The sequence below is a fragment of the Sus scrofa genome, chromosome Y (genome assembly GCF_054392235.1).
Source record: "Sus scrofa isolate SSC_HxYL_T2T_F1_AM1 chromosome Y, Sscrofa_HxYL_maternal_Yorkshire_Landrace_v2.0, whole genome shotgun sequence".
In the NCBI taxonomy this organism is placed as follows: Eukaryota; Metazoa; Chordata; class Mammalia; order Artiodactyla; family Suidae; genus Sus; species Sus scrofa.
In genome coordinates, this window is record NC_139402.1 from 16,053,037 (window position 1) to 16,063,301 (window position 10,265).

Consider the following 10,265-nt stretch of genomic DNA (forward strand, 5'->3'; position numbering starts at 1 on the left):
GAGAGGGTGTGGAGAAAAAGGAACCCTAGTACACTGTTGGTGGGATTGTCAATTGGTGCAACCATTGTGGGAAGCAGTATGGAGAGTCCTCAGAAAACTAAACACAGAACTCCCATTGGATCCAGCAATCCCACTCCTGGGCATCTACCCAAAAAAGCCGTGACTCGCAAAGACATATGCACTCCAATGTTCATTGCAGCACTATTTTCAATAGCCAAGACATGGAAACAACCTAAATGTCCATCAACAGAGAAGTGGATCAAGAAGATGTGGTACATATACACAATGGAATATTACTCAGCCTTTAAAAGGAGCAAAATACTGGCATTTTTTTTGCAACATGGATGGACCTAGAAACGATCATGCTAAGTGAAGTCAGCCATACAATGAGACACCAACAACAAATGCTTTCACTGATCTGTGGAATCTGAGAAAATGACAGACTGAACTTCTCTGCAGAAGAGATGCTGACTCACAGACATTGAAAAAAATTGTGGTCTCTGGAGGAGACAGTTTGGTGGGTGGTGGGATGTGCTTGGGCTTTGGGATGGAAATCCTGTGAAATCAGATTGTTATGATCATTATACAACTACAGATGTGATAAATTCCTTTGAGAAATATATGTGTGTGTGTATGTGTACACACACATATATGATTAAAGACAATATTACCATCCAATTTAGTCGAGCATCTCATGACTAAGAGGAAGGAAAGCACTGTGCATCAATGCTAAATAGTAAAGAGATGCACAGCCCAAACTAAATCTCATTCGTTATACAGGTAAGTTCATACAACATATTATAGGCATCTTTTCAAGATAAAACTTTGCACTCTCTCCTATGGTTGTGATTCAAGGTACAGTTTGCAATTTGGAGCTCAGAGACACCTGAATTAGGCTCTCTTCCCCTGATAGCCACAAAGGTGACTTCTTTCATATATGATCCAGCCATTCTAGCACCCCAAAATTCTCAGCCACGGTTTAATGAGACATTTTAAATTCTTAACATGAACTCCTATTTTTTTCACATATACATAATATTTTATCAGCCAATCCCCCACAAAATCTGCATGTGTAAATCTAAGGGCATGTCCTGTGAAGAAAATAGACACTAACATTCTCCAAAAAAAAAAAAAAAATCAGGAGATATCACTGTCAAATTTCATGAAACTACATTTCGTGGAGTGTCTATCTTCATGAAATGTTTACTGAAAGGAAAATTCACGACCATTTGTTAATACAAAGCATTCTGACTTAAGAACTGCATTACACTAAGACATAGTGCCAAACTAGACACTCTTTCTAGTTGTGAAAATATTCCGTCCTTAAATGTGATAAATATGGAAAGCATCATGTATTTTTGACACATATTAAATATTTACCAAAGCTGGAATGGGAAACCACTCACAACATTTTTGTAACACTTCTTTCAGCCATGAAGCCACAGAAATTCTTACCAAACATGAGGTCTCTTTGTGCAAAGGAGCAGCTTGATATCCCATATTAAGACCATTTCATAAAATCTAGGTCCTATTTTATGTTGCTACTCCTTTGTTTCTGGACTCCTACACAATAATGTTCAGAAAACCAGATCAATGCACCCAAACTGCTGAGACCCTTATATTTTCCAAATAAGAACCAACTCTCTGGAACAATGATGGCCCTGACTACATTATGGGTTTGTTAGTTTCACCCCACACAATACCTTGGCAAATTCTCACCCTCTCCACCTACCCCTCCATGACCCTATCTTGGAACAGTCTCACCCTTTCCTCATATGCATCTTTTATAGCCTGAGGCTAAGCCTGACACTGGTTACCTCAGCCACAAGCCCCTAGGAAACCTGCAACCCCATAATGCCAGGAAGGCCTAGCCTTCTCACACATCCCCTGGCCATTTCCTGGTCACAAAACCTATGGGAAACCTCAATGCTCCTGACTCTATGCCCTACTTATTTCCTCACCAAAACCCCTCTGCCTATTTCCTGTTCTAACAAAAGAAAAAAAAAAAAAGATTACTATTCCATGTAATCTTGGATTATATCCTTTGGCTCTTTCAAGAATGGCAAGTTTCCTCTTACACTCATATAAGTCGTTTTTCTTATAAACTCTCTTGTTATGACTTATCTCCTACTTGTTGGATTTCCTTAATGGTATGGGCCTTACATAAACACAAAATCTCTACTTCATGAATGCTTAGCATATATTGATAGACATACCAACAAGAATCATATTTGCTGTGCTAATATGACTATGAAAATGTGAGGTTCCCAGCAGCGTGGAGACAGACCCCCATTGAGCCCATATATGGCTGTTCAACTTGGAGACCTGCTGTGGACAGCCTCTCCCAGAATTGGATGCTCCGTTTGAGCAGCAAGAACCAACGGACTGAGGAAAACACCTGGAGGCATATGTTAACTTCTATAGTGGTGAACTGCTCTCTGTCATGGGACTTGACCCCCTACTCCTCCCTTGACCTTCCCCTCCTCTTTCTTCATTGTTCCCATCAAAGATCCTGGCGTGAACTCCCACCGCAGATTCCTGCCACAGATCCTTTATAAGCCTAGCCCCTCCTCACAGTCAAGGCTGGTGCCCTCCTGAGCCATTAATAAATCTCTCCTGTTTATCAAATGCCCTTGCCCACTCCTCCCTCAGCAAACTTCACATATGGTGCTAAACCTCAAGCGGGAATGTTACGAGAATGGGAATCAGATCAGTGGTGCCCCAAACTCCTGGGTTTGAAAGCCAGAGAGCAGCAGGCAGGGGCAGCTCTTCCTGGCTTAACCTCTGGAACCCACCCAGGTTTGGGTCCCTGATCCAGGCTCCTCTGCACCAGTCCTCTCCTGCTCAGTCAGGCAGGAACCCCTAATGGGGAATTCCACCTTTCCATGACTGATTCTGCATCCAGCACTTGCCTTCTTATACTTGGGTGAGAAAATGTCACTTTTCTGGGTCTCCTGTCAGCATGGCTCTTGGGCCCCAGTTCCTCTGGCACATCAGAGTACAACCTTCTGCAACAAAGCATCACACTAGGTCTGTAGAATGCATAGACACTTGGCCCCATCCCTCTCATCTGGGGACACCCACATCAGCGAAAAACCTCCCTCTCTGTCCCTCAGCGTCCACTGTCCAGACTTTAGAGGCACTCAGCCTAAGAAGTGGCACTCCCTAAGGTGGCCCCTTCCTTACCCCACATCCCCTCTTCGTCCTCATCATGGTGAAGAAGCCCTCCACTCCTCCACAGAACACACCGCTTGGTTGCCTCTTATGGAATTTAGCTATTCCTAAGAGGAAATGTTAGGTCCAAGCATCTTTACTTCTTCTGTAACTCCGTGTGCACAGGATAAACATTAGCTAATGGCTCTCAATGCTCCCAAAATGCCACTTTCAATTTTTTTCTATAGTGACGTTGTATTTGTTTTTCCATTATAGCTGGTCCACCGTGTTCTGTTCACGTTCTGCTTCATCACTGTACAGCGTGGTGAGCCCCTTCCACATACATGTATGCATTCTTTTTTCTCCCTTTATCATGCTCCACCCTGAGGCACCAGACAGGTTTCCTAGGGCTACACAGCAAGATCCCATTGCTAATCCAATCCAAAGGCACTAGAAGGCATCTATTAACCCCAAGCACCCCATCCATCCCACTCCCTCCCTCTCCCTCTCCCTCTTGGCAACCACAAGTCCACATTCAATGTAAATAGCTTGAGTGACCTCAATAACGTTTGTCACTGTAATGACGGGTGGCATGAAAGGCGCTGTGTCTTTACTCTCAGACCACACACCTCCCACTGTTCTCCCTGCTTCACATTTCAAATTCTTCTCCATCATTCATGTCATAGTCCCTCTCATTCTGACAGCTCCTGCTTTGATCCTGCAGACCATTATTCTCCACAATACAAATCTCTCCATGCCTCCAGCTCTCCCCCAACACAAAATCCTCCACTCCCCTACCCAAGCTGTCCTCAGCTTCTCCCAATCCTAATCCAGATACTGACCCCTCTTCCTCTCTTCCTCATACAGAGTTCTGTACCCAGCTTCCTCCTTCTCCAAACACCTCCCAACCAGCTCCTTTGGTCCCTTGAGGGGGAGTTGCCAGCACTGGAGGGATTGCCCTGGTCCCCGTTCCCATTTCCATGTCCAACCCCTCCCACTTAAATTGAAAAACAAAAAAGATGAGACTCCTTCTCTTCTGATCCCTCCATATACATTTAAGGAATTTGAACAAATCACTCAGTCCTGTGACCTTACCTGCCATGGTGTTGATGTCGCCTTATCCTTCATCCTCGACCTTGTGGAAAAGGAAAGGGTCTGGTTAGACACTCAGGCCCACACAGAGGACCTCTGCTGGCAAAACAAGAACCAAAGAGTGCGGGCGGTAGCAGTCCCAAGACAGGATCCAAACTGGGACTCTCCAGTCGATTCCCAGGCCTTCAGACACCAGAGTCACATGGTAACTTGTCTCATAGGAGGACTATGTGAAGCAGGTCTTAACTAAAAAAAGAAGAAGAAATTAGACAGAGCCCACATGAAAAATCTTCTTTCCTTCTTTATTAACAGAGGCACTTCAAAAAGATACATAGTTAGACCTTTCCCATTTGGAGGGTATCTTTCCTTCCACACTCCCTTCATCTCTCAGTCTGTCCCTGACATAAGGCACAGATTACAAAAGTGGGAGGATGGGCCTCAAACCCCTCAGCAGGATGTCTTCACCCTCACCTTCAAGGTCTTTAATAATCAGCATAAAGAGGCTGAAAGCCAACACTTAAAAAGAGATCGGGCTAAATACAAAATGCAGGCAACTGCCATTCAGGGCTCCCCCAAATATCAGCTCTCTCCCCTGGACAATGGCTCTAAGACACTCCAGGCCCATGCTGCAGGTGTGATAAGAGAGGCCACTGGAAACCTCTCAGGGGACGGCCACACCCCTCCCTGCAGAGAGACCAGAATCCTTGGACCTCAACAGGCCAAGCCACCTTGGCAGGATCACAGAAGACTGAGGGTGCCTTGGAAACCCCTGCATCCCGGACCCACAACTACTACTCGGGTGAAGCACCAGGTTACTCTGCTAGTTGTAGGTAAGCTGGTATCCTTTCTTATCAACACAGGGGCCACTTACTCAGCACAACCTCAATTAACAGGTCACAAACACCCCTCTCAAGTCTCTATTGTGCATGTTGGTGGTCTCATCTCCAAACCCTTACCAAAACCCCTTCCAAACTGCACCCCATCAGGGACACCCTTTAGCTGTTCTTTCCTGATATTAACCAAGTGCCCAGCCCCAACTCTTCGCAGAGATATTTTATCTAATTTCAGAGCCTCCCTCAGACTTCTCACTCCTGTCTCTCTTTCCGAGCCCTCTCTCCTCCCCTTTGCTCATCTACAACATGATAAGCTACCTCTCACAGCCTCCGTTCTTTTGCCCCGGGTGTGGGAAACCTCCACCCATTCCATAGCTCAGCAGCTTGCTCCCGTTCAAACTGAGTTAAAAGACCAGTCCGCAAACCTCTGCCAACCTCAATACAGGCCCCTGACCGAAGTCACTAATGGAATCGTAGGCATAACCAGGGTCCATGTCCCCTTCCCATGTCTGACCCGTACACTAAACTAATCCAGACCCGGGGACCAGTGAAGGGCATGCCATTCTTTCAGTCCCTTTTATCAGCCAGCCTTCCCCTGACAGACACATCTACACATATTAGGACAGGGCCCACAAACTCCATGCCTGGACTAATTGACAGGGCCTTTAAGACTCAGGGAAGAGGCTCCTCAGTTCTGAGGGAAAAGTTTTCTGCCCTCAAGGAAACAAAGTCATCCCAAGAGAAATTTGCCTGTGTCCTTGAGATGCAGGTGTTCTGCCTGGACATCTGGAAGCCTTAGCTCCACCATCTTTCTGAAATAGAAATTTCAGGAATAGGGGTACATTTTGCAAGTTGAATTCTCAGGGTCAAGGAGAAATCGTATGTCTTTTGTTCTAAACATTATTAAAAGATGTTTAGCCACCTAGACAAGTGACCTTGATTTGTTCCATCTGTCAGGGATCCAGTTTGAAGCCAGTGTCTCTTGCAGCTGATGGGTTTCACACAGGTGTACCTTATTCATGGCTGAGACTTTGGAATGGGAAATCTGAGCTTCCTGTTTTGTATGTATCGTTGTTTGTGTTGTGCATGTGTGGCCTTGCCAAAATTACTTCATCAAAAACCTCTACTTAATTGGCTTGAAGGAAATTAACTCTTATATGAACTCTCAAAATACATAAGGTAAGGTAATTTTAGATTCACATGAACTGGAAAATATTCCGTGTTAAATTAACATCTGATATTAAAGTTAAAGTAGGTTGATCTAACTTAAATGGGCATGTCTTCAGAGTCATTGGCAGAAGCTTTTCTTATTGCACCTAGGTTTGATAAAAGTCAAATCGGATGCTGAGGCTTCAGTTACTAAGAAGGGACAGCAACATCACTTAAGACTATTTTCGGTGTTTTGGTGCTATGCTGTGATGTTCTGTACCAGGAAACACATACTTTTAGAAGTGATAAAAAGTCCATCCAGAAAAGTAGACATTGTGTTTTCAGTAAAGAAGGAAGGAGGAATGGAATTGCATTCTATTAAGGGAACAGAAAGTAAGTCTGTCGTGTAGCTTGTTATTTTGAATGGAAAGCTAGCAGACAGAATAATACGGATACAGAAAGTGATGGAAGATTTCTGCGAAGTGGACACTGGACAGGATTTTCAAGCTTGGTCGGGACTGACTGGGAGTTTAAAGCTAAAAAATAAACTAACTTTAAAGGTAAGCTCGTGTAAAACTTGAATTAGGTTTCTGCCTCTCTGCTAAAAGAAAGGTTTCTGAACCTTCTTAACCTTACCTTGTTCATACTCTTGATAACAGGTTACATGAATCGATTGGCCTTTAATTTGTATTTGCTTTTGAAATCCTTTGTTACTTTGGTTGAGTGACTAGGTAATGTTTTACAATAAAGTGAGATTCTACTTGGCCAGGTGTTTAAATTTTGCATTCTCTCTCTCGCTCTGCGTGTGTGTGTGTGTATTTGCAAATTTCCTAAGTGTAAATTACAGTGTTACAGGGGAGAAACTGTCGGATGGAAGGTATGAACCCAATCTATAAAGATATAGCTCACAACTTACTCCCTCATTCTCAGACATTTGCCATCCTGATGACCTTGCAGCATGGGAAAAGTGTGCCCCTAAATCACAGGAGGGAAGATAGGTAAGCAACAGCTGTGAATTCAAGAGCCATGACTGTGGGAAATCCAAGAGGCAGCCTGGTTCTTCCTGGCTCCCCAGAAAACCCATTAATGAAAAGAAATGCTTTGAAAATATGTTCTCCATTTGGGGTATTCCTTCTACAGTTTTGGGTTGACAATATCTGGTGAAAATGAGGATCATTTTAGAGACAATCTTGTGACTCATACTCTAATTCTATGTTTTGAAGTTAGGGTTCACTTTCTAAAACTCACTTCCCAAATAGTTCTTGGAGGCTGTGTTACAATATTTCAATGTTTAAGGGGGGTACAAAGAACATAGTCTCAGCATGGGAAGCTGAGTGCTGCAATCTGTCTCTGGGAGAATATCTGATGCCCCACGATAACCAGGGGGTTATACATTCTGGGAAAGTATCATTTAAAGGGTTGTCTCCAGCCTAGATGGAAGGTCTCTTGTCGGGAATACTTAAGTACCATATGCACAAGCAAAGTGAATAAAATACCTCTGAAAATCTCTAGTTCCCTCTTAAGAAGGACATCCACATTGCACTGGTCTACAGAGAGAACTACTGACATCAAACTCACCCTAAAACAAGGCCCTAATAACAAAAACACCAATGCCTGGACAAAAAGAAGTCACCATCAGAAGGAGGCCACTATCCCAACATTGCCCTCCCCCCATGACCACATGGTCATTTGTTGACCTTCTCATCTACGTTGGCGGGTTTCTCCCCTCCAAGGCTCTTCTCAGTGATATTCCTAGGTGGGATCCCCTCATCTGTCCAACTAATACCTGCTCTCACAAGGGCACAATTATGTTTCCTTCAACTGTTACTCAAGCTCAATCAGCAGGTAAGACTTTAGCCAAGTGACATAACTCTCCTGGGCTACATTAATCGAAATTTAAAGGCTCCCTTGTGTTGGGAATGTTTAAACTGTCAAGGGATAACCAGCCTAAGAACACTGGGGAGTACAGCTGAGTGGACAAGTCAGAATGAAATTTCCTTTAAAGAGAAGGAACAGACTAATCCAGCTGAACAGCGATAAAACAGGGCTGTTTTGTGTGAAGCTTTTCAATTTTCATTTATGACTTTATGAATACTGCTTTCCACATTTTTTTAAGAGACCACAAATATTTTCTTATGTTTTTCCACTCCTTATCAGAATAGGTTAAGTTGTTTTTTTATTGCCACCAATATATTGCTATATTTTCTACTGCACAGCATGGTGAGCCAGGTACACAGACATGTTTATATTATTTTCTCATATTATCTTGCTCCATCACAAGTAAGGAGACATAGTTCCCAGGGCTACACAGCAGGATCTCACTGCTTATCCATTCCGAAGGCAAGAGACTGCCTCAATGAACCCCAAGCTCCCACTCAATCCCACTCTGTCCCAGTCCCCCTCCCCCTGGAAACCACAAGTCTATTCTCAAAATCCATGTTTTTCTCTTCTGTGGAAAGCTTCACTTGTGCTCTAAAATAGACACCAGATATAAGGGTTATCATGTGGTGTTTGTCTTTCTCTTTCTGACTTCCTTCTCTCAGCATGAGAGTCTCTAGGTTTATGTTTTATTCACTGTCTCCACAAAATTGCTGTCTCTTGCATTTCCAGAAGTGTAACTGAGTCACTGAAAATGATATATAGTTCCATATGAGATCAGTGGTCTCTAGATATGGGAACATGCAGCAAGAGGGAATATTTTCCTGGACCATAATAGACGAGGAAGATGGGTGGTCCAGAGACTTTTGGCTACTCCTAGTATGGCTTTGTCCAGGACTAGCACATTGAGTGGCCTATCTGTGACATCATTGCCAGACCTAGCAATGTTCATTGCTGGGACTGTGAGATGAAATGGTCATGAAATGCCTCCCCAAACTACGGTCAAATGTCCGACCATGGGAGAGTATGGCCAACTGTGACCTCAAGTTAGCACTTGCCTAGAGGCTCTCCGTGCAGGAAAACTTGAGGCACAGCAGCTGTTGACCTGCAGCACCGGCTGAGCAGAGCTCAGGGAGGTGACCAGGGGTGAGGCACAGGCCTTCAGACCGATTTCAGGTGAGGATCTCTATGGGCCCAAATTCTTGCATCTTCTCTCATCTAGAAATACAGAGATCATTGACCATGGCAACTGCATGGGCCAAAAGGGAGAAAAGGCAGAATGGAGTAGCTGTGGGTCAGACATCCAAGGAAGGCTAGGAAATCTTATGGAAGTAATTTTAGGCAATCCCTTGTATTGCCAAGAACTTAGGGTTTATGTGCCCTGTCAGACGTGATGACACCAGCTGTTCTCAAAGCAGCATCAGCTGGGAGCGACAACCTTATATTTTCAAGGTCTTCTCTTATAGCAACAGAAAGGAGACAACATGTATTATGACCAATAGCTCCTGTGATTTACGTGTTAATATCACATCACGTGTTAAAACCTACTCAGATGAAACTACACTCCTCCTTCAACAATACTGGTATCAACCCATGTTTAATCTTATTTTTCCTTGCTTCCCATCCTCTATGGTAGCATATACCATGTCCATCCACAAGTACTCCTCACCCCAGGCCAGCAGGAAGCAGAGAGAGAAGAGTAGACATTCATCCCTATCCCATATAATGGAAGGCTTGAATGAGAGGATCCCAGGAGGATGGAGACAGACTGCCATACACCCCAACTATTGCTGCTCACCTGAGAGACTTGCTGTGGACACCCCTCCCAGAATGTGGATGTGCAAGTTGGGCAGCAAGAAACGAGGACCTGTGGGAAGCAACTGCCTGCACAGACTAACTGCCTACAAGGATTAACTGTGCTCTGTCATGGGACTTGAGTCCCTACACCTCCCTTGACCTTCCCTTTCTTCTCCATTTTCCCTGCCGCAAGGTCCCACTGTGGACTCCAACCACAGACTCCCACCACAGATGCTTTATAAGCCTAACACCTCCTTGCAGTCAAGGCTGATGCCATCGTGGGCTCTGCCCAGCCCCCTCAGAGACCCTAATAAATCCCTCTTGTGTACTATTTGGTCTTGTGCCTTCCTCCCTCAACAACCT